The sequence below is a fragment of the Hemitrygon akajei genome, chromosome 8, assembly GCF_048418815.1.
Source record: "Hemitrygon akajei chromosome 8, sHemAka1.3, whole genome shotgun sequence".
NCBI lineage: Eukaryota > Metazoa > Chordata > Chondrichthyes > Myliobatiformes > Dasyatidae > Hemitrygon > Hemitrygon akajei.
In genome coordinates, this window is record NC_133131.1 from 28,417,333 (window position 1) to 28,440,211 (window position 22,879).

The 22,879-nt window shown below is 40.2% G+C and overlaps 1 protein-coding gene across 5 annotated transcripts in view; it reads left to right on the forward strand.

Moving 5' to 3' along the window:
- Positions 1-1,346: 1,346 nt before the first annotated feature.
- Positions 1,347-22,879, forward strand: part of LOC140731758 (rab effector Noc2-like) — a 237,000-nt gene continuing 215,467 nt past the window's right edge. Inside the window, exons 1-2 of one of the 5 annotated variants that reach the window (XM_073053528.1) lie at positions 1,575-1,833; positions 18,549-18,749. The gene's annotated coding sequence lies outside the window, so the exon portion shown is untranslated. Of the gene's footprint in view, positions 1,508-1,571; positions 1,834-18,548; positions 18,750-22,879 lie in introns of those variants that run through there. The other 4 variants (XM_073053529.1, XM_073053531.1, XM_073053530.1 and 1 more) reach the window with 4 other exon arrangements.

Consider the following 22,879-nt stretch of genomic DNA (forward strand, 5'->3'; position numbering starts at 1 on the left):
GATTGGTGTATTGCTCATGTGGTTCCATTGTTTAAAAAGGCTTCTAAGTGTAAACCTAGCAATTATAGGCCTGTCAGTTTGATGTCAGTGGTGGGTAAATCAATGGAAAGTATTCTTAGAGATGGTATATATAATTATCTGGATAGACAGGGTCTGATTAGGAACAGTCAACATGGATTTGTGTGTGGAAGGTCATGTTTGACAAATCTTGTTGAATTTTTTGAAGAGGTTACTAGGAAAGTTGACGAGGGTAAAGGAGTGGATGTTGTCTATATGGACTTCAGTAAGGCCTTTGACAAGGTTCTGCACAGAAGGTTCAATTGTTAGGTATTAATATTGAAGTAGTAAAATGGATTCAACAGTGGCTGGATGGGAGATGCCAGAGAATAGTGGTGAATAACTGTTTGTCAGATTGGAGGCCAGTGACTAGTGGTGTGCCTCAGGGATCTGTACTAGGTCCAATGTTGTTTGTCATATACATGAATGACCTGATTGATGGGGTTATAAATTGGATTATTAAGTATGCAGATGATACTAAGATAGGTGGCGTTGTGGATAATGAAGTAGGTTTTCAAAGCTTGCAGAGAGATTAGGCTAGTTAGAAGAGTGAGCTTGTAGTTGGATTTCCAAATTATGATAACGCTTGTAGACATCATATGATGTCTTAAAATCACGTCCTTTGTCTTTATCACTAATTTGTTCCACAAGTTTAGAAGCTTTGGGAGAAGGAAATTTCTGTCCTTTCCTACTTTATAACCTGTTAAAGAAATGTAAAAATTGTCCTGCATTTGAGCCCTTATCACAGTGAAGATCTGAAATAAAAACATTAATCCATTAGGATCACAAAGTTCATTAGACCTAATGCAAGTGATTTTGAAATAAAGTTGCATGCAAATCGAGTCAGTTTTGTGAACTTCGAATTAAAACTGGGGAAGAAAACTTTTAACCCTTTTCTCAGCCCCTATGCATTGATCAACGTAACTGAGAGGGACGAAATGTGTATTTTCAAAATCATTTTCCTATTGCGCGTTAGTTAAATCTGGGCTGGTGTGAATGTCCCCGACTGGCAGCGCAGGTGCGGCTATGTGCTTGACTTTGAAATGTCCCCACGGACCTCAGGTGAGTTCGGGACACCTGTGACCTGCTGGCTGAAAGGACCAATGGGCGAAAGGGGGCGGAGCTCCGCCACACGTCTACAGCAGATGGCGCGCGAGGTCCCGGGGATATCAACAGTGCAAAAAAAGCTGGAAACTTTGAAAGGATTTTTCCAATCGGGACATACAATCAACCAAATGCAAAACCGGCGGTTGCCGCCAATGTGGTTTTTATAGACCGAAGCAATCTCTAATGCACTTGCAGCCACTCGCGGTGTAACCGCGTTCTCGTTGCTATAAACATTTGCAAACAATAGAATGGAGCCATAACAGTTAAGCATTTTAAACACATATCATGTTCAGCACCCCCAAAACGAACAAACAGCCTCAGAAAGGAGGTGTAAGGCTGAAAGGTGAGTGGAGTTGCGCTAGGTGTGTGTGTGTGCGGACGGGAGGGGGGAGGCTGAGGTGAATCTGCAACCTGAACAACTCTCTCCCAGCTTGAGAAGTTCACGGCGACTATAAAAGTCCCGGGTGAATGTCTTCACTGAGAACCTTTGAGGAATAAAGGGAAAAAGAAAATTACGACCATTTTCTGGGCGGTTACCACTCCACCCCCTCGTCAACCGAGGCTGATCTCCAGCAGTTAGAACCCCTCCCCGGACAGAGAGAGGAGGCTCTCCTGCCATCAGGGAGACGTGTCATCGCGTCCCGCCACTGCACCGACACCCTGGTCTAGGTAAGTTCCCTGTGAGGGATCCGCGATTTATTTACGCCTTCCCTGATGGTTGGATGGTGGAGTGTTTCCAGCTGGCTCGGTGCTCAGACGAGGGCTGGACTCCCGACACCCGGGGGAAGGAGTTACTGTTGGCCTTCCTGCTCCGGGATTTCTCCGCGGTGAGGCCTGCCAACATTTGGGAGTAGTTTTACTTCTTCCGCCATCCCGGCAAAATAATCAGCCCCTGAGACCTGGGAGATGGATCCAAAACGGACTCTGATGTTCAGGGAGACTGCTCACCAACGGCTTCATGCTCCTTATCCTGCGTTCTGAATTGTGTGGACGCCTAATATAAACATTTGCATTGTTATATAAAAAAAATGAACTGAAACCTCTCCATTATTTCATTGCTATTTAGCCCATTATTTGAAATATTATGCAGGAACTCCCAAACAGTATATATTTCTGACTTTGATATTAATTGTAAGAGTCGGACCGTCCGCCGTCCCTGTGGCAACCAGTTGCATTTGCCTTAGTCATTTCACAGCTCAAATATTCTCGCATTGAGAGTCCGTAGTTAATAACAGGATCACGCACAAGCTGGCATTTTTTTTTCATATTGCGTTTTTGACCTTTCAATAGTTATTCAGCAGAGTTGTGGGGGCGGGAGCAAAGTTTTAGGATTGGCTACACTCAACGTGAACCCAAATCGCAAAGCCATGAAAATATGACAAATGTCAAAATAGATGCTGTTTCCAGATGGAATTTGGTACTTGTTAATTGCTCGGTGCTAGCAGGCAATAAAGTTCCGAGATAGAGCCTTGGTTAGTTCTTGGTTTAATCGGAATCCCCACAGATGTTCTATCACCATTCGATCTAAATCACAAGTTATCAGCTTGACCATCCCCCAACGTGTTTCTAGAAAACAAACATTTCCTAAAGACCTCAATTGAAAAAGTAAGTCGATGCTTACTTTGATGAAAAAGTAAGTTAATTGCTTTTGAATTCATAGTGTAAGGACAGTGTAGAATTACTGTTTTGAAATAACTACATGGTTGTTATTGATTTTACCCTGAGGTTGTCCAATCAAATGTGGAGTGTTACAAATGTAGTTCTCATCATAAAATTAAAAAAATCTGTGAATATAATCTTTCACACAAGATAGTATTTGATATTTAAAAGATTTTATTTGGTAAATTGGTTATTATTGTCACATGTTCAGGAGTACAAGGAAAAAACTTGCATAATGTACATAACGATCAATTCATCACTACATGGTATGTTGCAGTACAGACTGCGGTGCAGATAGATGGTAAGGTGCAAGGTGACAATGAGGTAGATTGTGAGGTCATATATCCTTATTGTACTAGGGAACCATCTTATACTCTTATGACAACAGGATAGAAGCTGCCCTGGAGCCTGCTTTAAGGCTTTTGTATCTTTTGCCTGAAGAGATGGGGAGGAGAGACTGTCCGAGATGGGTTGGGTCTTTGAGTATGCCTGCTGCATTACAGAAGCAGCCAGATGGATGCAGTGGAGGTGAGGCTGGCTTCCACGATGAGCTGAGCTGCGTCTCCAACTCTCTGCGTTTTCTTGCGGTCCCCGGCAGACCTGTTACCATGGCAAACCGTGATGAATCCGGATGGGATGTTTTCTGTGGTGCTTTGATAAAAATTGCTGAGGTGAAAGGGGACAGGCCAAATTCCTTTAGCCTCCTGAGGAAGTAGAGTTGCTGATGAGCTTCATTGTGTTTGCATCGTAACAAGCTATTGGTGATGTTTACGTGTAGAACCTTAACTTGAAACCCTCGTCACCTCAGCACTTAGATGTAAACAGGAGCATTGCACTGCCTCCGTTCTTGAAGTCAATGACAACTCAATTGTTTTGCTGACATTGTGGGAAAGGTTGTTGTCATGACTTTATGTCTATCTGTTTCCTGTAGATTGTGGTCAGGAAGTCAAGAACCCATTTGTCTCAGATTTATTAGTGTGGAGATGAGTTTGCTTGCAATGATAATATCGAACGTGAAGCTACTGTCAATAAACAAATAAACAATCATCTACCATAGTTGTCTTTGCTGTCCAAATGCTTCAGGGATTACTGTTGGGCCAGGGAGATGGTGTCTGTCGTACATCTGTTGGCAAATTGCAGTGGGTCAAGGTTGTCTGAGAGGCTTGAGTTAATGCATGTCATGACCAGCCTTTTGAAGCACTTCATGATGTCACAGTTTTGGAGCAGTAGTCATTAAGTCAAAATAAATTGGTTATCGAGGTGTGTATATATATCACCATATACTGCCTTAAGATTCATTTTCTTGCAGGTGTTTACAGGAAAATAAATACAATAGAACTTAAGAAAAGAACTATACACAATAAAGACTGACAACCACTGTGCAAAAGAAGACAAATCATTCAAATAATTAAAATAGTAAATAAATAAAACTGAGAATATGAGTTGCAAAGTCCTTGAAGGTGAGTCTATAGGTTGTGGAATCAGTTCATTGTTGAGGTGAGTGAGGTGATGATTGTAGGGTAATAATTTTTCCTGAACCTAGTGGTATTGGATCTATGGGTCCTGTACCTCTTAAACTGATGGTAGTGGTGAGAAGAGAGCATGGTTTGGATGATGGATGTACTGCTACAAGAAAGCAGCTCCTTGTAGATCTGCTCAATGATGGGAAGTGCTTTGCCTATAATGGACAGAGCTGTATCCATCACTTTCTGCAGACTTTTCTGTTCCTGGGCATTGGTGTTTCCTTACCAGGCCATGTTGCAACCAGTCAAGATAGTCTCCACTGTGCATCTATAGAAGCTTGTCAAAGTTTTAGATGACATGCTGAATCTCCATCAACTTCTAAGAAAGTATTTTCACATTTTAAAATCATCTTTATTAATTATTATTGAGGATTAACAAAAAAAGATACATTAAGTCAATATGTCATTATGTACAATAAGAAATTAAATTAGCAAATAACTGATTAACGAAGCTAAGCAATATATCAATAATAATAAGAAAAAAATAAAGTGTTAAGAATATTTTTGAAAGAAAAAGAAGGAAAAAAGAACCCCTACTAACTAAAAAGAAACAAACAACCCCTACTAACTGGAAAAAACCCCCCAAAAAAACCCTTGGGAGCATAACCCTGGAGCTATGCATCATACAAGCTTCCATGAAAAAAAATTCAATCTGCCAACTCAAATCCATTTAAAGAAAAGTCGGAAGGAAACCATATTAATTAACTCAAATCAGATGATAGTAGTGGGCGAATGGACACCACCTTTTCTCAAAATCAAATCGAGGATCAAAAGTTCAGCTTCTGCAAACTAAGACATAGCAGCACTTGAGAAAACCATTGTATCAAAGTAGGAGCAGAAACATCTTTCCATTTCAATAAAATAGCCCTTCTGCCCAACATGTAATTGCATTTGTTACGTTATTGACTTCTAAGAAAGTAGAAGGGCTGTCGTGCCTTTTTTGTGATGACACCTATGTGCTGGTCCCAGAACAAGTCCTTTGTTAAGACTGTAAGCTATATGAGCAGACTTAGGTCATTTTGCCCATCGATTCTGCACTGCCATTTCATCGTGGCTGATCCAATTTTTCTCTCAGCCCCAATTACCTGCATTCTCCCCGTATCCCTTCATGCTCTGACCAGTCAAGAATCTATCAACCTCTACCTTAAATACACATAAAGATTTGGCTTCCACAGCTGCCTGTGGCAAAGAATTCCACAGATTCACCGCTCTGGCTAAAGAAGTTCCTCCTCATCTCAGTTTTAAAAGGACGCCCCTCTGTTCTGAGGCTGTGTTCTCTAGCCTTAGACTCTCCCACTCTATCAGGGCTTTTCACTATTCGATAGGTTTCAATGAGGTCACCGCTCATTCTTCTGAATTCCAGTGAATACAGGCCCAGAACCATCAAACACTCTTCTTATGACAAGCCATTCAATCCTGGAATCATTTTCATGAACCCCCTTTGAATCCTCTCCAGTTTGAGCATAACCTTCCTAAGATATGGGCCCCAAATCTGCTCACAATACTCCAAGTGAGGCCTCATCAGTGCTTTATAAAGTCTCAACAGTACATCCTTGAGATGGTAATGTCAAGGAATTTGAAATTACTGACATTTTCTTCCTTCTATCCCCTAATGAGGACTGGCATATGGACTTCTGGCTTCTTCCTCCTGTATTCAATCAACAGCTCTTTGATTTTGCTGATGTTGAGTGAAGGGTGGTGGTTATTGCACCATTCAGCCAGATTTCCAATCTCCCTCTATATTTTGATTTATCGCCACTTTTGAGGCGGCTCTGGTCACATCCTTGAGGCCCTCCATTGGTTGCAGTCAATCATGAGTGTTGTACTCCAACTGCCAACATGATACTCTATATACTTGGTTGTGGGTAACTCTGAACCCTTGCATGTCCCATGACATCAGACACCTCCTCCTTAATAGTGACCTGCACTAAATTCTTATTTGTCACTCCCTGAATTCACTGTTGTCCACATCCTTGGTGAATATTGAGGAGAAATAATAATTTAGCAGGTTGTCCACATCAGAGTCAGCTTTAGTATCACTGGTATATGTCGTGAAATTTCTTGCTGTGTGGCAGCAGTACATTGCAATACATGATAATAAAAATACTATTAATTATAGATTATGTATTTTTAAAATATTATATTTAGATAAATAGTGCAAAAAGAGAAGAGGAAGAATAGTGAGGTAGTGTTCGTGAGTTCACTGTCCATTCAGAAATCTGATGGCAGAGGGAAAGGATCTGTTCCTGAAACATAGAGTGGGTGTCTTCAGGCTCCTGTACCATCTCCTTAATGGTAGCAATGAGGAGAGGGCACGTCCTGGATGATGGGAGTCCTTAAGGATGGATGCTGCCTTTTTGAGGCATCCACACGTAGTTTACTTGGTGCTGAAGGGGATCCACTCTCATTGTCTTGCACCTAATACGCTTATAAAATGTCTTGTGATTCTCCTCAACCTTCTTTCATGGCTCCTTATTATCCTCCTACTTTCTTGCTTAACTTCTCTCCAACACATTCTATATTCCCCAGGAGACTTCATCGATCCTAGTTGTCTATACCCACCACATATTTCTTTCCCTGATTTAAATCTTCAATGTCCTTTGTTGTGAACGTTTTCCTAATCTTGCCTTTCACCCTCAATGGAACATGCTGGCCTTGCTTTACTAACTCTCTTAAAAGACTACCACTTCTCGGGCGTCATTTGACTCGCAAGCATCTACTCCCAATTTACTGCTGCCAGGCTTTTCTTCCACTATTGAAATCAGTCCTCCGCTAATTAAGACAATAAGGCCATAAGACATAGGAGCAGAATTTGGCCATCTGGCCCATCGGGTCTGCTCTGCCATTCAATTATGGCTGATCCTTTTTTTTCCCTTCTCAATCCCAGTTCCCAGCCTTCTCCCCGTAACCTTTGATGCCATGTCCAGTCAAGAACCTATCAACCTCTGCCTTAAATACACCCAATGACCTGGCCTAAACAGCTGCATGTGGCAACAAATTCCACAAATTCACCGTCCTTTGGCTAAAGAAATTTCTCCACATCTCTGTTTTGAAAGGGTGCCCCTCTATCCTGAGCCTGTGCCCTTTTGTCCTAGACTCTCTCACCATGGGAAATATCCTTCCCACATCTACTCTGTCTAGGTCTTTCAACATTCGAAAGGTTTCAATGAGATCCTCCTTCATCCTTCTGAGTTCCAGCGAGTACAGACCCAGAGCCATCAAACGTTCCTTGTATGATAACCATTTAGTTCCTGGAATTATTCTTGTGAACCTCCTCTGGACCCCCTCCAATGTCATCACATCTTTTCTAAGATGAGGGGCCCAAAACTGTTCACAAAACTCAAGGTGAAGCCTCACCAGTGCCTGATAAAGCCTCTCCATCACATTATTGCTCTTGTATTCTAGACCTCTTGAAATGAATGCTAACATGGCATTTGCCTTCCTCACCACTGACTCAACCTGCAAGTTAACCTTCAGGGTGTCTGCACAAGGACTCCCAAGTCCCTCTGCATCTCAGATTCCTGGATTTTCTCCCTGTTTAGAAAATAGTCCACACATTTATTTCTACTACCAGAGTGCATGACCATGCATTTTCCAACATTGTATTCCATTTGCCACTTTCTTGCCCATTCTCCTAATCTGTCTAAGTCCTTTTGCATCCTACCTGTTTCCTCAACACTACCTGCCCCTCAACCAATCTTTAAGGTCAAAAGACCTTAATTTAAGGACCAACCTTATCCTTAACTACCTAGAAGTTTACGCTATTATGGTCACTGTTCCCAAAAAGTTCCCTTCCACCACTTGCCTGGTTTAAATTCCCAGGATAAGGCTGAGTGCTTCTCTGTTTCCAGTAGAACTCTCGACATACTGTCTCAAAACATGTTCTTGGATGAACTTAAGACATTTCGTTCCATCTTGGACCCTTGCATTAAGACGGTCCTGGTTAATTCTGAGCAAGTTAAAATCTCCCTGCTGCATTTACATCATTCTGCAGTTAGTTTACACACTCATTTTTCTTTTTCCTGCAGTTAGAAGGCTTGTAATGTAACTCCCCAGTAAAATGATTGCATTTCTACTGAAGTCTACTCATATGACCTCATTGGATGATCTCTTGAAGATATTGCCTTTATATTCTCCTTAATCAGTAGTGCAACTTTCCCCTCCTTTTTTACATTCTATCTGTCACATGTGAAGTTTCCATAGCATGGGCTATTATGCTACTAGTCCTGCCCTTCTCCCAAGCCATTTCCATAATTAGAATAACATCATAAATCTAGCATTGTGCAGTAGGTGGGGAGATGTTGAGGATGGATCAGGCAAGCCCAGAAGGCAGAACATGCAGAGACTGGTTAAGAAGCAAGAACAAGTGAGCAGGCTCAGCTGCCTTTAATGCAAGGAGCTCACAGGTAAATCTAATGACATTGGAGCTTGGATCAGCCCTCGTTCCCTACCACCCCCCACAGCAAAAGTAGATAAACTCTCCCAAGCTGCAAGAACAACCCTTCTGACTCAGTTTGTTGTAACCAGTTCTTCTTTTACCTATCCCACCTAATCCAGAAGCTATGCTCGTGATCCACATTCACAAAGCCATATCTTCTGCACTGCCATGTGTTCATCTGTTTTATCTTCCCATTTCAATCCTCACCTAGCATGACGCAGGGAGTAATCTTGAGATACACAATCAGCACTTGGTTTTGTTGCATAGATCAGTGTCCATCATTTAACATTTCACCAATCCACATTCATTACCTGGTTTGATATTTTTAATGAGGTGCAGTTCGTCTTCTGAAATAATTTGAATTTTGAATCCATATCTTATGCACTTTTTGTTGGATTTCTCCTTGTGTCCTTTTCATTTATTGAAGAGTACAGTTAAGCATCCAAGTCTTGAACTAATGAATATTTAATAAAATTTGAGTGCAAAAGAAATGAGACCAAGTGGGAGGTGTTGATAGTGTATGAGCAGTCATAGGTCTTGAAAGTATGAAAATTGTATGGGAAGAGAGAAAGACTGAAAGAAAAGTAAGTCAAAAAAATGGATGTTGGAAATCCAAACGAAAAATAAAAGAGAGTGTGTAGAGAGAAGCAGAACTTACATTTCAGATTAATGGGCTTTCATCAGTGCTGGAAAGTGAGGGTGAATGATAGAGAACAAGGGAGATTTGAAAGGATGGGGATCAGCATTAATCCAGAATACACATTTGCTTTAAGTTTATTTTAAAGAATGCTTGCTACTCATGACTGATCAGTCTGGTAAAGTAAAAATAGAGGAAGATGAATGGGATATTGGAATAATGGTCAAAGGCGGGTGGTTAATGAAGGTTATTACGAGCTGAATAGATTCATTGTTTTAACCTTCTCTCAATGTTGAATGTAGTCATGAGTTATAGAGCACTCCAGCACAGAAACAGGCCTCCTGCCCATCTAGTCCGTGCCAGCCTGATATCCTGCCTAGTCCCATTCTCAGTTTTTGACCTGAGATAGGGGAGGCTGTTGATAATTGGTGAGCACTGTATTCCACAGAGGGGAGGATGGTAGGGCTGATATGGAGTGTGAAGTGTGTTTTCTGAGCATTTAATGGACACGTCCATTTTTATATTTTATTAACTCCTGTGTTTTACCGACACGTCTGATAGTCCAATGTGGTGATTTTTGAGTTACTATCTTCTGAGTCATTTCACTGCACTAGTGCAACAACAGACCCAAAAAAGTCCGTCTTTACAGTGAAAGCTACTTATCAATGGGTTTTACTTGGACTGGGGATCCAAGTTGTCCGATACCATTGTGCCCAGTCTGTGGCAAACAACTTACAAATGCAGCAAAATTGAAATTGACACTTAACTACAATCACAGCCATATGACTTATAAAAGTGCTGATTATTTTAAACAGCTATTGGAATCTCAAAACAAACAGAGTAAACCTTTTGTTCATAAAGTCACAGTCAGTAAAGGGAACAAGGAGGCAGGTTATTTAGTAGCAGAACTTATTACCCAGAAAAGGAAAAGTCACACAGTGAGAGCCTAATAATGGCAGCATGTAAGATTACAGTGGGTAAAATGCTAGGACAAGATTCAGTACCAGAAATTGAAAAGGTTTCATGTCCAATGATGGTGATGGCTGGTTCTTCACTTGCGAAGATCAGGAGGGAAGAAGAGTCCTCAGGAGCATTGTTGTTGACTGTAGAGGCCAATTCTGGATCTGCAGACTCTGGAGCAGTAGGGACACGGAAACAGCTGGGATGAGGGCTCTTGGGTAGTAGGATCCTTTCTGTATCTCCTCTTCAGCAGTCACTTTTCTGGATTCCTCAGAATTCTTGGCTGCGCCGTGGATCAGCGTTCTCCGGCGGTCTCTGTCGCAAGCCAGCTGCTGCCACTTGTTGACCTCAATATTTGCTTGAGGGAGCTGCAGCTTAAGCTGGTCTTTGCACCTCTCGTGTGGGGCACTAACAATCTCCCTTGCCCTCAGAAAGTTCTCCGTAGATAACCCGGAGTTGTCCATTCAGAGCCGCCTGAGCACCAAAATGGCTTCAGTGGTCGGAAGTTGGGCCTTCTCCGTGACGTCGTTGTTGGAGACACGATCCTGCCAGCTGATACCCATGGTGAAGTGGAGGCAGCGCTAATAGAAGCGTTCGAGCAACCGGACTTGCTTGTGGTACAAGACCCAGGCTAAGGAGCTGTACAGTAGTGTTGTAATGATGGCACGCCTGGGTTTCTGTGGACAGGTGCAGCTGGTCATCCTTCCACACGCATTTCCGGAGGTCCCCAAAGGCACTGTTAGCTCCTTTACTACCACAGGGTCGTTTGAGATGGCGTTGCCCAGTTAGGTGAACTGCTCAACCGTGGTGAGAGGGTGGTTGTCAATGGTGATCCGAGGTGGGTTGTAAATGCCACGAGGGGGCTACTATGCAATGTTGTCAATAAATTTTCATGTTATAAATAGCATTCATTAAAATAAATTTACAACCTTTATTTAAATTAAATCTACCAAGCCTACCTTTAGAAAAATTAAGTCCCATTTTGGCTTGAGCCAGTTATTTAACAGAAATGTCTTACGTTTGCCTTATGAGTTTTTAAAATTTATGAAGGGGAAAGAAAGAGATTAATTTCAAGAAAGGTAAGCTAACCATAATTATCTGTTTATTTTCAACAAAGGTTGGCTAAAAATTCATTCTCTGCTCAAAAGAGCATTGACAATTATTTCTTGAATATTATATCTATAACTTATTGATCACACTAATGTATCATGAGTAGTAGATATAATAATTTTTACGCAGGGGTTACCTGAAACGTGAATCACAAGGCTTCCTCCAGGGCAAAGAGGTTGAGAAAACCTGGTATATCCTGTCTTTTAAAATACTTCCCAGTAATTTACCCGTGACTAATGTCGGGCTCACCAGTCCATAATTTCCTGGCTTATTCTTAGAGCCTGTCTTAAACAAAGAATCAACGCTGCCCTCCTCATTTGTCTGGCATCTCACCCATAACTAGTGACATTCTAATTATCTCTGCTAGAGACCCTGCAAATTCTGCACTAGCTTCCCTCAAGTTCCAGGAGGACACCTTGTCATGGTCTGGTGATTTATCCTCCCTAATTCACCTCAAGACAGCAAACAGTTCCTCCTCTGAAATCTGTACACGGTCCATGACCACACTACACTTTTGCCTCAGTACTGCAAATTATGTGCCCATCTCTCGAGTAAATACAGATGAAACAAATTCATTTATGATCTCCCCTATCTCTTTCAGCTCCAAGACCACACCGATCTTCGAGAAGATTGATTTTGTCTCTTGCTATTCTTTTGCTATGGAAGCCCTTGGGCTTCTCATTCCAGTGAACTTGCTGATCTTTAGGGAATACGGGGCAACAGAGCCTCACTGAGTTTCAAGAGAGTCTAAGAACTGGGTCCTGAATGGTGTAATAATTATGATATTTTGAAAGTACAGAAGTCATTACCCTCTTTCATAATCTACAGCGTGAAATTGATATGCAAATTTTGCAGATGATAATGCACTTTCATTTGAAGGAATTGATTTGAAATCTGTGGTTGAGTAGATAATGATAACAAAGATTTGGTTTCGCCTTTTGTGGTTTTTGTTCTCTTTTAGGTTCACAACAAAAGAAAAGTCACACTAAACGCAATATCCTAAGAGTAATGTTGATAGGGCACAGTAAAACTCAATTTGCTATCTAATTATTTGGAAATCCTGATGGGTTAATGTTTGATTTATTAGGTGATGTCTCCTGTACTTGCTTGAAACTCACTGGGGCTCTGTTTCTTATGCTCCCTAAAATCACTGGAAGCTGTATTATACTGCTGTGCAGTATTCTTAAAAAATTGAGTTGGAAGTGTGTTGGGGCAGTAATCAAAATATCATCCAAGCGCTCAGAAAATCTGCTAGTCTGGCACCACTGGTCTCCAAAATGTACCAGATTAACTGGGTTTTGCTGTATTTAGAAGTAGCTCTTACAAGTTGTAGAGATTTCTGAAATATTTTGTATTAAGTGGAATAATTTGTAATCTATCTGATAATGAGGGTGACAGTGGAATATAAGAAACTGATAATTAGAACTTCTACAGGCAAGTAAATAAACATAACAATAATTAGAATTACTCCCTCAGAATCTGAGTTAAGGAATTAACATTTGGGCATTAGGAAGTGGCTGTACTTGTCTTCACAGAAGAAGAAACCCTTTAAAAGCAAACATAAAATTGTAGGTAATTAAGGGGCAAGAGTGAACGAAAACAAAAATTGTCCAAGCCAAACTCACAGGACTATGATCTTACAAATCCCCTGGACCTGTTGTCTGTATCCTAGGTTTCCAAAATGGGTAACTTCAGAAAAAGTATAGTCATCAGTTTTCATTTTTCAGACGGGTCGGAAGAGTTGAAAACAGTGAATTCAACAATCCAAGTCAGCTGGTGTAACAACACCATTTATTAACAAAACGCTGAACTCATTATAACCTGAATGATAACTAAAACATATCATGAATAATCACAGTGTAAGAAATATATGAGAATTCTTTGTGGATGCAACCACTAATGTAGCTGAAGGGGAGCCAGTGGATATAATGTATCTGGACTTGCATAAGACATTTTGTAAGATGCCACATGACAGGGTACTGCACATGATAAGACCTCATGAGGTCGAAGACTACCTTAGAAGTCTTGGAGAGCGAATATAAAACATAAGCCATTTTCAGGTTGACAAGCTATAATTTATCTGAGTGATTGTTTCTGGGTTTTCAATTACATGCAACCTCTATTAATGATGTAGGAGAAGGGACTGAATATAATATATCCAACAGTGGTGAGACTGAGATTCAGAAAATAGAAGAGGTTAAATGAGTAGGTATAAAGGTAGCATATAGAACACAGTGAGATTATGAGAAAGTGGTGTTGTTTAAATACTGTGTGACTATTAATCTTAATAATCAGAAATGCCTGTAGAAACAAATATGAAATTACATGCAGGCAGAGGAAGTAATTAAGTAGGTAAATGATACACCGCCCTTTAATGCAAGGGAAATAATCACGAGAGGAAGTGTAGCTGCATCTGTACAGGGATTGACTGGAGCATGCCATATGGTTTTTGCTTTAGTTAGCCAATGGTATAATTGGCTTAGATGAAGTGCAGTGAAGGTTAGTTTTAAGATGACTGCTGTTTTAGGAAGGAAAGTTCACCACAATAAACATATGTTCCTTGGATTGCAAAACAAGGGAGGTGATCTCGCTAAAGCATGAAATTTTGAGGAATATTGACAGGGTAGTTACTGGATTTTACACCAGACTGAGATGAGAAGGGTTTTCTTCTCGCATTATGGTGTGAATTTTTTACAACTTGTTGTAATGAAGGGTTTTAAAAACTGAACAATTTTATTCTGATTTGAGGTGCAGTAAAAAATGGTAGTCTATTATCTGGTCCAGTTATTAATGCAGATTGTTATCTAGTGGTTCAAAATTCAACCTGGATGTGCAACTAGAATCAAAACCAGTCATTAGGTTCATTATCGCTAACATGTACTTAGTGGCCCTATTAATGAGGTACACCTCATTAATATAAGTATCCAATCAGCCAATTATGTGGTAGCAACTCATCGTATAAAATGATGTGGACATAGTCAAGAGGTTCACTTGTTCCGATGAAATGTCAGAATTGGCAAGAGAGGTGGTTTGAGTATCTTAGTAACTGCTGACGTCTTGGGATTTTCATGCACAACAGTCTCTAGAGCTTACAGAGAATGGTCCGAAAAACAAAAAAAATCCAGTGAGTGGCAGTTCTGTGAGCAAAAAATGCCTTGTTAATGAGAGAGCTCAGAGGAGAATGGCCAGACTGGTTCAAGTTGACATGAAGGCAACAGTAACTCAAATAACCACATGTTACAAGGGAGGCAAGGCAGTGGCTATATATCATTAGGAATTTGAGATTTGGTTTGTCATCTAAACCAAAACTGAAAACTTCGACAGATATACCATGGAGAGCATTTGGACAGGCTGTATCGATGTCTGGTATGGGGTGGGGTGCTACTGCACAGGATCGAAAGAAGATACAGAAAGTTGTAAAATTATTTATCTCTATCTTGGGTACTAGCCTCCATTGTATCCAAGACATTTTCAAAGAACGGTACCTCAGAAAGGGGTTGTCCATTATTAAGGATCCTCATCACCAAGGACATGCCCTCTTCTCATTGTAACCGTCAGGAAAAAAGTACAGAAACCCGAAGGCGCACACACTCAGCGATTCAGGAACAGCTTCTTCCCCTCTGTCGTCCAATTTCTAATGTATGTAATGAACTCACGAGCACTAGATTATGTTTTTAAAATTATTTCTGTTTTTGCACTATTTTAAATTTTACCTTTTTAATATACACACACTCATGTGTATGTATATATATATATATTTACTGTAATTCATTTTTTTCTCTATTTATCATGTATTGCACAGTACTGCTGCTACAAAGTTAACAAATTTCATGATGTATGCCGGTGATATTAAACCTGACTCTCGATTCTGGACCATTCAGAAAACTGATGGCAGAGTAGAAAAAGCCAATCCTAAAATGTTGAGTGTGCCTTTTTGGGTTCCTGTACCTCATCTCTGCTGGTAGTAACACGAAGAGGGCATGCCCAGGGTGGTGAGGATTCTTAGACCATAAGACAAAGGAGCAGAAGTCGGCCATTCGGCCCATCGAGTCTGCTCCACCATTTCATCATGAGCTGCATACTTAATGATGGATGCTGCCTTCTTGAGCAATGTTCCTTCTGGATTTTTTTTTTACACCTGTGCAGACTAACCGTTGCTCTGAGCAGGAACTTCTTACATGGCCTGAAAACTGCATGACACTTTCAGTGTTTGTTTCGTAACGTTGTTGTTCGTCCTTCGGAGTCGAAGACGACCACGACTTCTGTCTGGTGGAGGGTTTGTGACTGCGGGTCCGGAGGTGACTGGTGAGGCCAATCCGGGCCGTGAAAGCTCGCCCACATGTGGGACACATAAGGGCAGGTGCTGTACAGGTGTAAAATGCACACTATGAATATGTAGAATGAAAATTGAAAAATCCCATACTTACGATTTTATTAATTGAAGCGTATAATGAAATACAGTATTGACATCAATACATCTGGGGTTGAGAGGGTGAACAGCTTTGAGTTCCTCAGTATAAACATCACCGAGGATCTCACGTGATTTGTACATACTGGCTGTGTAGTGAAAAAGGCACAACAGCGCCTCTTTCACCTCAGAGGGTTGAACAAGTTTGGTGTGGGCCCCCAAATTCTAAGAACTTTCTATAGGGGCACAATTGAGAGCATCCTGACTGGCTGCATCACTGCCTGTTATGGGAACTGTACTTCCCTCAATCGCAGGACTCTGCAGAGAGTGGTGCGGACAGCCCAGCACATCTGTAGATGTGAACTTCCCACTGTTCAGGACATTTACAAAGACAAGTGTATAAGAAGGGCCCGAAGGATCATTGGGGACCCGAGTCACCCCAACCGCTAACTGTTCCAGCTGCTACATCTGGGAAACGGTACCGCAGCATAAAAGCCAGGACCAACAGGCTTTGGGACAGCTTCTTCCACCAGGTCATCAGACTGCTTAACTCATGTTGACGCAACTGTATTTCTATATTATATTGATTATCCTGTTGTACATAATATTTATATTAAATTACTATAATTGCACATTGCACGTTTAGATGGAGATGTAACGTAAAGATTTTTACTCTCCATGTATATGAAGGATATAAGTAATAAAGTCAATTCAATTCAACAAAAAAATCTTTCAAGTTTCATAAACTTTTTCTCATCTGTATTACAAATCCTATGTCTATGAACGCTATCCAAATTAATTTTGCATCCTGATGCAACATATGTCTTACTCCTCATTAGATCATCCAAATGTTCTACTTCCAGTCTGTTTCTGGATTTGTATTTGATTGAATTCATCAGATTGAATCCATGCTTGTAGTCAGCGCTACAAGATTGAAATGTTCCAATGATGTCAACAAGAATTGGCAGGTCTTGAAATTCTTTGTTTCCAAGCACGTAGTTCAGTGTATCAGTGAATATCTTAATTGAACCAGTCTTAACTTTCTCAGAAACAACAGATTTGAAATCACAGTATTGTTGCAATATTTTTGAGGCAATGCTTTTGTGATAGTATCTGAGGTTTTTTTTTGTCATTGGTACAACGTTCTCTTTTCCAAATTCAAAATTGGCTGGGGTGAGGACAATGGGCTTGTGCTGCTGGCATGAAGGCTGGGGTCTGGACCTTCATTGCTCAGGAACCTGGGTAAGTTTACTGCTGAAATAAAGGTCTGAAGTGCTTGTATACTTCCTGAACTATTTAAATTCAACAAGTTTAATAGAGAATCTGTTATACTACTGTGTAACATGTAAATAAGGTGAGTCAAAATATGGTTGCATATTAATTGGAGTAACATCCAATTGTACAGAAAATTGGCTTGTCTAGGACCACCAAAGTCCCAAGCATGCTGGGTTATTGGCATTGAAGCACAGGGCAAAAACCGTTGAAGCCCATGATCAGATCAGCCACGATCTTATTGAACGGTGAAGCAGGCTGGAGGGGCCCTTACCTCCTGGTTCTTAAGTTCAAGATCCACGATTGTTTGTCAATCTGCATTCTGCAGTAAAGGAGAACAGAATGGTTGTTACTCCAAATCCGATACAGCATTAAAAAAAAAACACAATAAGCATACAGAGCATAACAAAAAACTCAATAAATATAAAAGCAATCCTATAAAACACAATGTACAAGTACCTGTTGTATACATAGACTGATTATATGTACGTAAAATGATACCAGATGATGAGCATGTATTGGTGGTGGGTGGAGAGGTGGGTTTGTAGGCGGAGGTTTTGATCAGCCTGATGGCTTCAGGGAAACATCTGTTTCTGAATTTTGTGGTCCTGGCGTGGATGCTGCATAGTCTCTTCACTGATGGTGTTTTTAATTATATAGATTTGGACTATTGTTAAATATAATTATAATAATTACCATTACCATGAATTTTAAGGGAATTTTGAATCATAATTTTACTATAAAGTGCACCGCTACCCAAAATTATCCAAACGTGGGGAATGTTTACTGCATATCTACATACAAAAATGAATATAATTGCAAAGGGCTCAAAAGATGAACCTATTGTTAAACTGGTTGCAATTTATCACCTTAATTAAACTGATGGATGGAGGTTGTGTTGGTAGGAAAGAGACAATTAAAAATGTCATGACAACAGTGAAAAATTAGCCATTATCAAGTAGCACTCTTCCAGCGTTATTGATTGCATTTAGCTTTTAACAAATGTTTTGTACAGACATTGCTGTTATCATCTAATTAATCTACTAGCAAAATGGTCTTTATTGCTTTTCTGGAGCCCATTTCTTTGTTGTCTTTTGTCAAGGATAGTTTGTTCTGTAACGTGTCAATGGTGAAAAAATCTTGTCACCTTAGGCCATTTTTGCACTTGTGTTTGTTTTTGAGAAGCTTTTGTAGTTTATTTTTACCGAATTTCTTTGCTATATTAGAATGAAGCAGACCTTTGGCAACTTGAAAGCTATGTTCAACCCTGACCTGGGTTTCTGACTCTGCTTATCCCTTCCTGAACAATCATCACATATATTTCTAACCCCTGAGGTGACTTCCATTTTGCACTTCCCAATTCTGTTTTTTTTAAAGGAGTGATGCACCATCAATAACTCACTCTGAGACGTAAAAGTGAGATATCGGCTTTTATTGACTGGAAGAAGGAACGAGCAGTGAGTGACCACCATACTACATCCTGGAGACTGAGAGGCCGGGCTCAGACCTCCATCACCTTTATACAGGGGTCTGTGGGAGGAGCCACAGGAGCAGTCATCAGGGGGCGTGTCCAGACAGGTATATGTAGTTCACCACAAGGAGTTAACTAAGAAGATTGATGATACACTAACTAAATAGTCTTTAGTAAGCACAAAGTACACTGCAGTTGCTGTGGTCAAATCAACACATACAAAATCTGGATGAACCCAGCAGGTCGGGCAGCATCTGTTGAAATGAGCAGTCAACATTTCGGGCTGAGACCCTTCTTCAGTAAGGCTTTTTTCAAGCTCCTGCAGGGTCCTAAGTGCTGACCCAGGGTGAGCTGGCTAATTAGATCCAAAATTGGTTTGATAATAGGAGGCAAGAGCTGGTTGTGGAAGGAAGCTTTTCTGATTGTGAGTCTGTGAAGATGGGTGTACCACAGGATATCTGCTGGTATTTTTGTTGTTAGTGATGCATGATTATATATTATTTACTTGAAAGCAAATATAGATATATTATTAGTACATTTGCAGATACCACTAAATTGGCAGTTGGTAGATAGCAAAGAAGGCAGGGTAGGGATCAGATAGAAAGTTGCACAGTGCATTTGCAATTGGAACTGAGTCCTAACAAGTGAGAAGTGGTGCTTTTAGGGAAGCCAATTAGTGGCAGGACATATAAAATAAGACCATTTGTCACAGGAGCAGATGCTAGCTTCTTCATTCCCAGCTTAATTCATGTGAATCTCCTCTGGTCACCCTCTGATGCTAGCACCTCCATTCTCAGATAGGGGGCCCAAAAACTCATATTCCAAATGTGGTCTTAGTCCAAGCGGTAGGAGTTTGTCATAATCTACCACAATCTCATGATCACTATAATCCAAATGGTAGGATACTATGGAATCTAAAACTGGCAACACGGGTAGATGAGGTGATTGCAGAAAGCATGCTTGGCTTCATAAGTTGGGACGTAGAATATTAAAATTGTGATGTTATGTTGCAACTTTACAAAACACTGGTCAGACCTTTTGGAATCTACTTTTTAAAAAATAATACTTTTTATAAGATTTTCACTTTTTAACAAACTCATAAATCTTTCACACTCACTGGCAGAAAGCGATATAGCAGCTAAACCAACAGTTTATCAGCTTCGCAAACACGAGGAAATCTGCAGGTGCTGGAAATTCAAGTAACACACAAAATGCTGGTGGAACACAGCAGGCCAGGCAGCATCTGTAGGAAGAAGCACTGTCGAAGTTTCAGGCTGAGACCCTTCGTCAGGACTAACTGAAAGAAAAGGTAGTAAGAGATTTGAAAATAGGAGGGGGAAATCCAAAATGATAGGAGAAGGCGGGGTGAAGCTGTCAACTTTCTGATTTTTCATTGGCTAAGTATTAGCACATTACCTACATGATGTAATTGTTATAATTATGTAGCCTATTAACTAGTTTATCTAAGGACTTTCTTATCTTGTCTATAAAAGTGATAGAATTTTCAGAGGCACCATTTTAGCCTCTTCTTTATTCCTTTGTCCTAGGAATAATTCCCCTGTTAGCAATGTTTCTTAGCTCTTTATTTAGTTAGCCTAATATTTGTATATTTGTACTCTAAAATAAATTGAAATCTTGGAATTAAGACTGCATGCAATTGTTGACTCCCAGAAGAGCCTAAAGATCAAAAATTAAGTGGAGATCCAACAGACCATACCTGAAGCATTGTTTGCAGTTCTGGTTGATATGACTATAGGAAGGATGTGGTTGCATAGGAGAGAATGCAGGAGATCTTTGCCAAGATGTTGCCTGGAATCAAGAGTGATAAAAGACATAGTTAAGGGTAGATAACCAAAATGCTTTTCCCATGTTTGTGTTATCCACAAAAAAATGGAATCAGTTTAAGATGAGAGGAAGTTTTTTTTTTAAACAGTGGTTGATATCTGACTACCAGAGGAGGTGCTGGAGTCCAATACAGTCACTGTGTTTAAGAGACATTCAAACAGATACTTGAATAGCCAAGGCATAGTCTTGACCCAGTGAGGACAGATGTCACTAGTGTAGATGATAAAATGGTTAGTATGAACATAATGAGCCAAAAGGCCAGTTTCTTTGCAGTACAACTTTATGAAATTCACTTGGATGAAGGTCTAGTTCGCAGGCAAACTTTTATTCTCTGATACCTATCCTGTTGAAAGGTACAAATTCCCATCCTTTAACTTGCTTTACCTTTACTCCTCCTGCCAGCCTTCCGTAGCGTTTCAGGATTTTAGGACCACACCCTCTCAGTGGTTCCAAATTCGAGCTCTCACTGTTTCTGGACCTTGTACTCATACATCCGTTCTGCCTGAGCAGGAAGTCTTCTTCCAGGCGTAAATAAATCAACAATGTAGTGTGCTGTAAGAATCACTGACCTCCAGAAAGTGAAAAAGTCACATTTTCTTTCCATTGCATAGTTTCAGTATTTGTTCTCTTGCTGGTACAGCAAGGCAGTAAATCAGTAAATTATTCAAGTAAGACATCTGTGAGATTCACCTTCAGTGCTACTAAGATCCAGCACTCCGCTGAATGCTACTAAATCAATAACTTTGCTTATCTTACTTGTCTATACTGGTTAAAGGCTAGACGCCTCTTTGTGAGATGTCTTTCTACATTTCTGTGTACCAGTGCTTTAAAATGGATGGGGAACATAAGTTAAAAGTTTGTACAGAAATAAGCTCCTCCTATGCACTTTATTTAATGGGAAAACAGGTGATATACAGTGGCATGCAAAAGTTTGGGCCCCCCGGTCAAAATTTCTGTTACTGTGAATAGTTAAGTGAATAGAAGATGAACTGATCTCCAAAAGTCATAAAGTTAAAGATGAAACATTCTTTTCAACATTTTAAGCAGGATTAGTGTATTATTTTTGTTTTGTTCAATTTTAGAGTGAAAAAAAGGAAAGGCGCACCATGCAAATGTTTGGGCACCCCAAGAGATTTGAGCTCTTGGATAACTTTTACCAAGGTCTCAGACCTTAATTAGCTTGTTAGGGCTATGGCTTGTTCACATTTATCATTAGGAAAGGCCAGGTGATGCAAATTTCAAAGCTTTATTTATATTCTGACTCCTCCAACCTTGTCCCAACAATCAATGGATTTACAATGACCAATTAACCTGACCAGCTGCTACATCTTTGTGGGAGGGAACTTCAGGGCATCAAAGGGTATGGTGAGAAGGCAGGTGTATGGGGTTGAGTGGGATTCGGGATCAGCCATGATGTAATGCCGGAGCAGACTTGATGGGCTGAATGGCCTAATTCTGTCTTGTGTCTTATGGTGTTACGGAAATCGAAGTACCTGGAGGAAATCCATGCGGTCAAGTGGGGAACATACAGACTTCTTGTACTCAGCGGTGGGAATTGAACCCAGGTCGCTGGTACTGTAAAGCACTAATCACTACACTACTTGTGCCATCCCATGAAAAAAAAAGTGAATTTCAACATGAAAGTTGTAGACAATTTGCTAACCACTGCAGTTACTGGAATATGTTTAATTTATGTGATTGTCAAGGCTAGCTGAATGTCAGTGTAATTCCAATCAGGGTAAATCTAGTGATTAATACCATGAAGTTCTGTTCGATGTGTTAGAATAAACGTGCAGTATGAATTTTTTATTCATGGCAGATTGGAATTTTACAGAATATATGAAGCATGAAAAATCTAAATAGCACTTTTTATTGTTCAAGTTCAGTTTCAAATTTATTGTCATTCAACCATACACACGTATACAGCGAAACAAAACATCGTTCTCTGTGGGGCAAGGTGCAAAGCAGAGTACATATAGCACATATAGTTATGATAAAGCACATACAGTCACAAAATGAAGTAAAATCTCTGAGTGGCATGGCCTGAAGATTGACAGGTTTACATAAAGTGTGAGTTATATGTTTATGTAAGACAGTATAATGTTACTGACACAAATATATCAGAATCAGGTTTAAGTTTACTGGAATATATGTTGTGAAGTTTGTTCTTTCGCAGCAGCTATACGTTGCAATAGATAATGATTAAAAACTATATATGTATATCATTATCTGTATTTGTATGTATAAAAAAGAAAAATAAGTGGTGCAGAAAGAGGTGAAAAAATTGCAAGGTAGTGTTCATGGGTTCATTATCCATTCAGAAATCTGATGGTGGAGATGAAGAAGCTGTTTCTGATATGTTGTGTGCATGTCTTCAGTCTCCTGTACCACC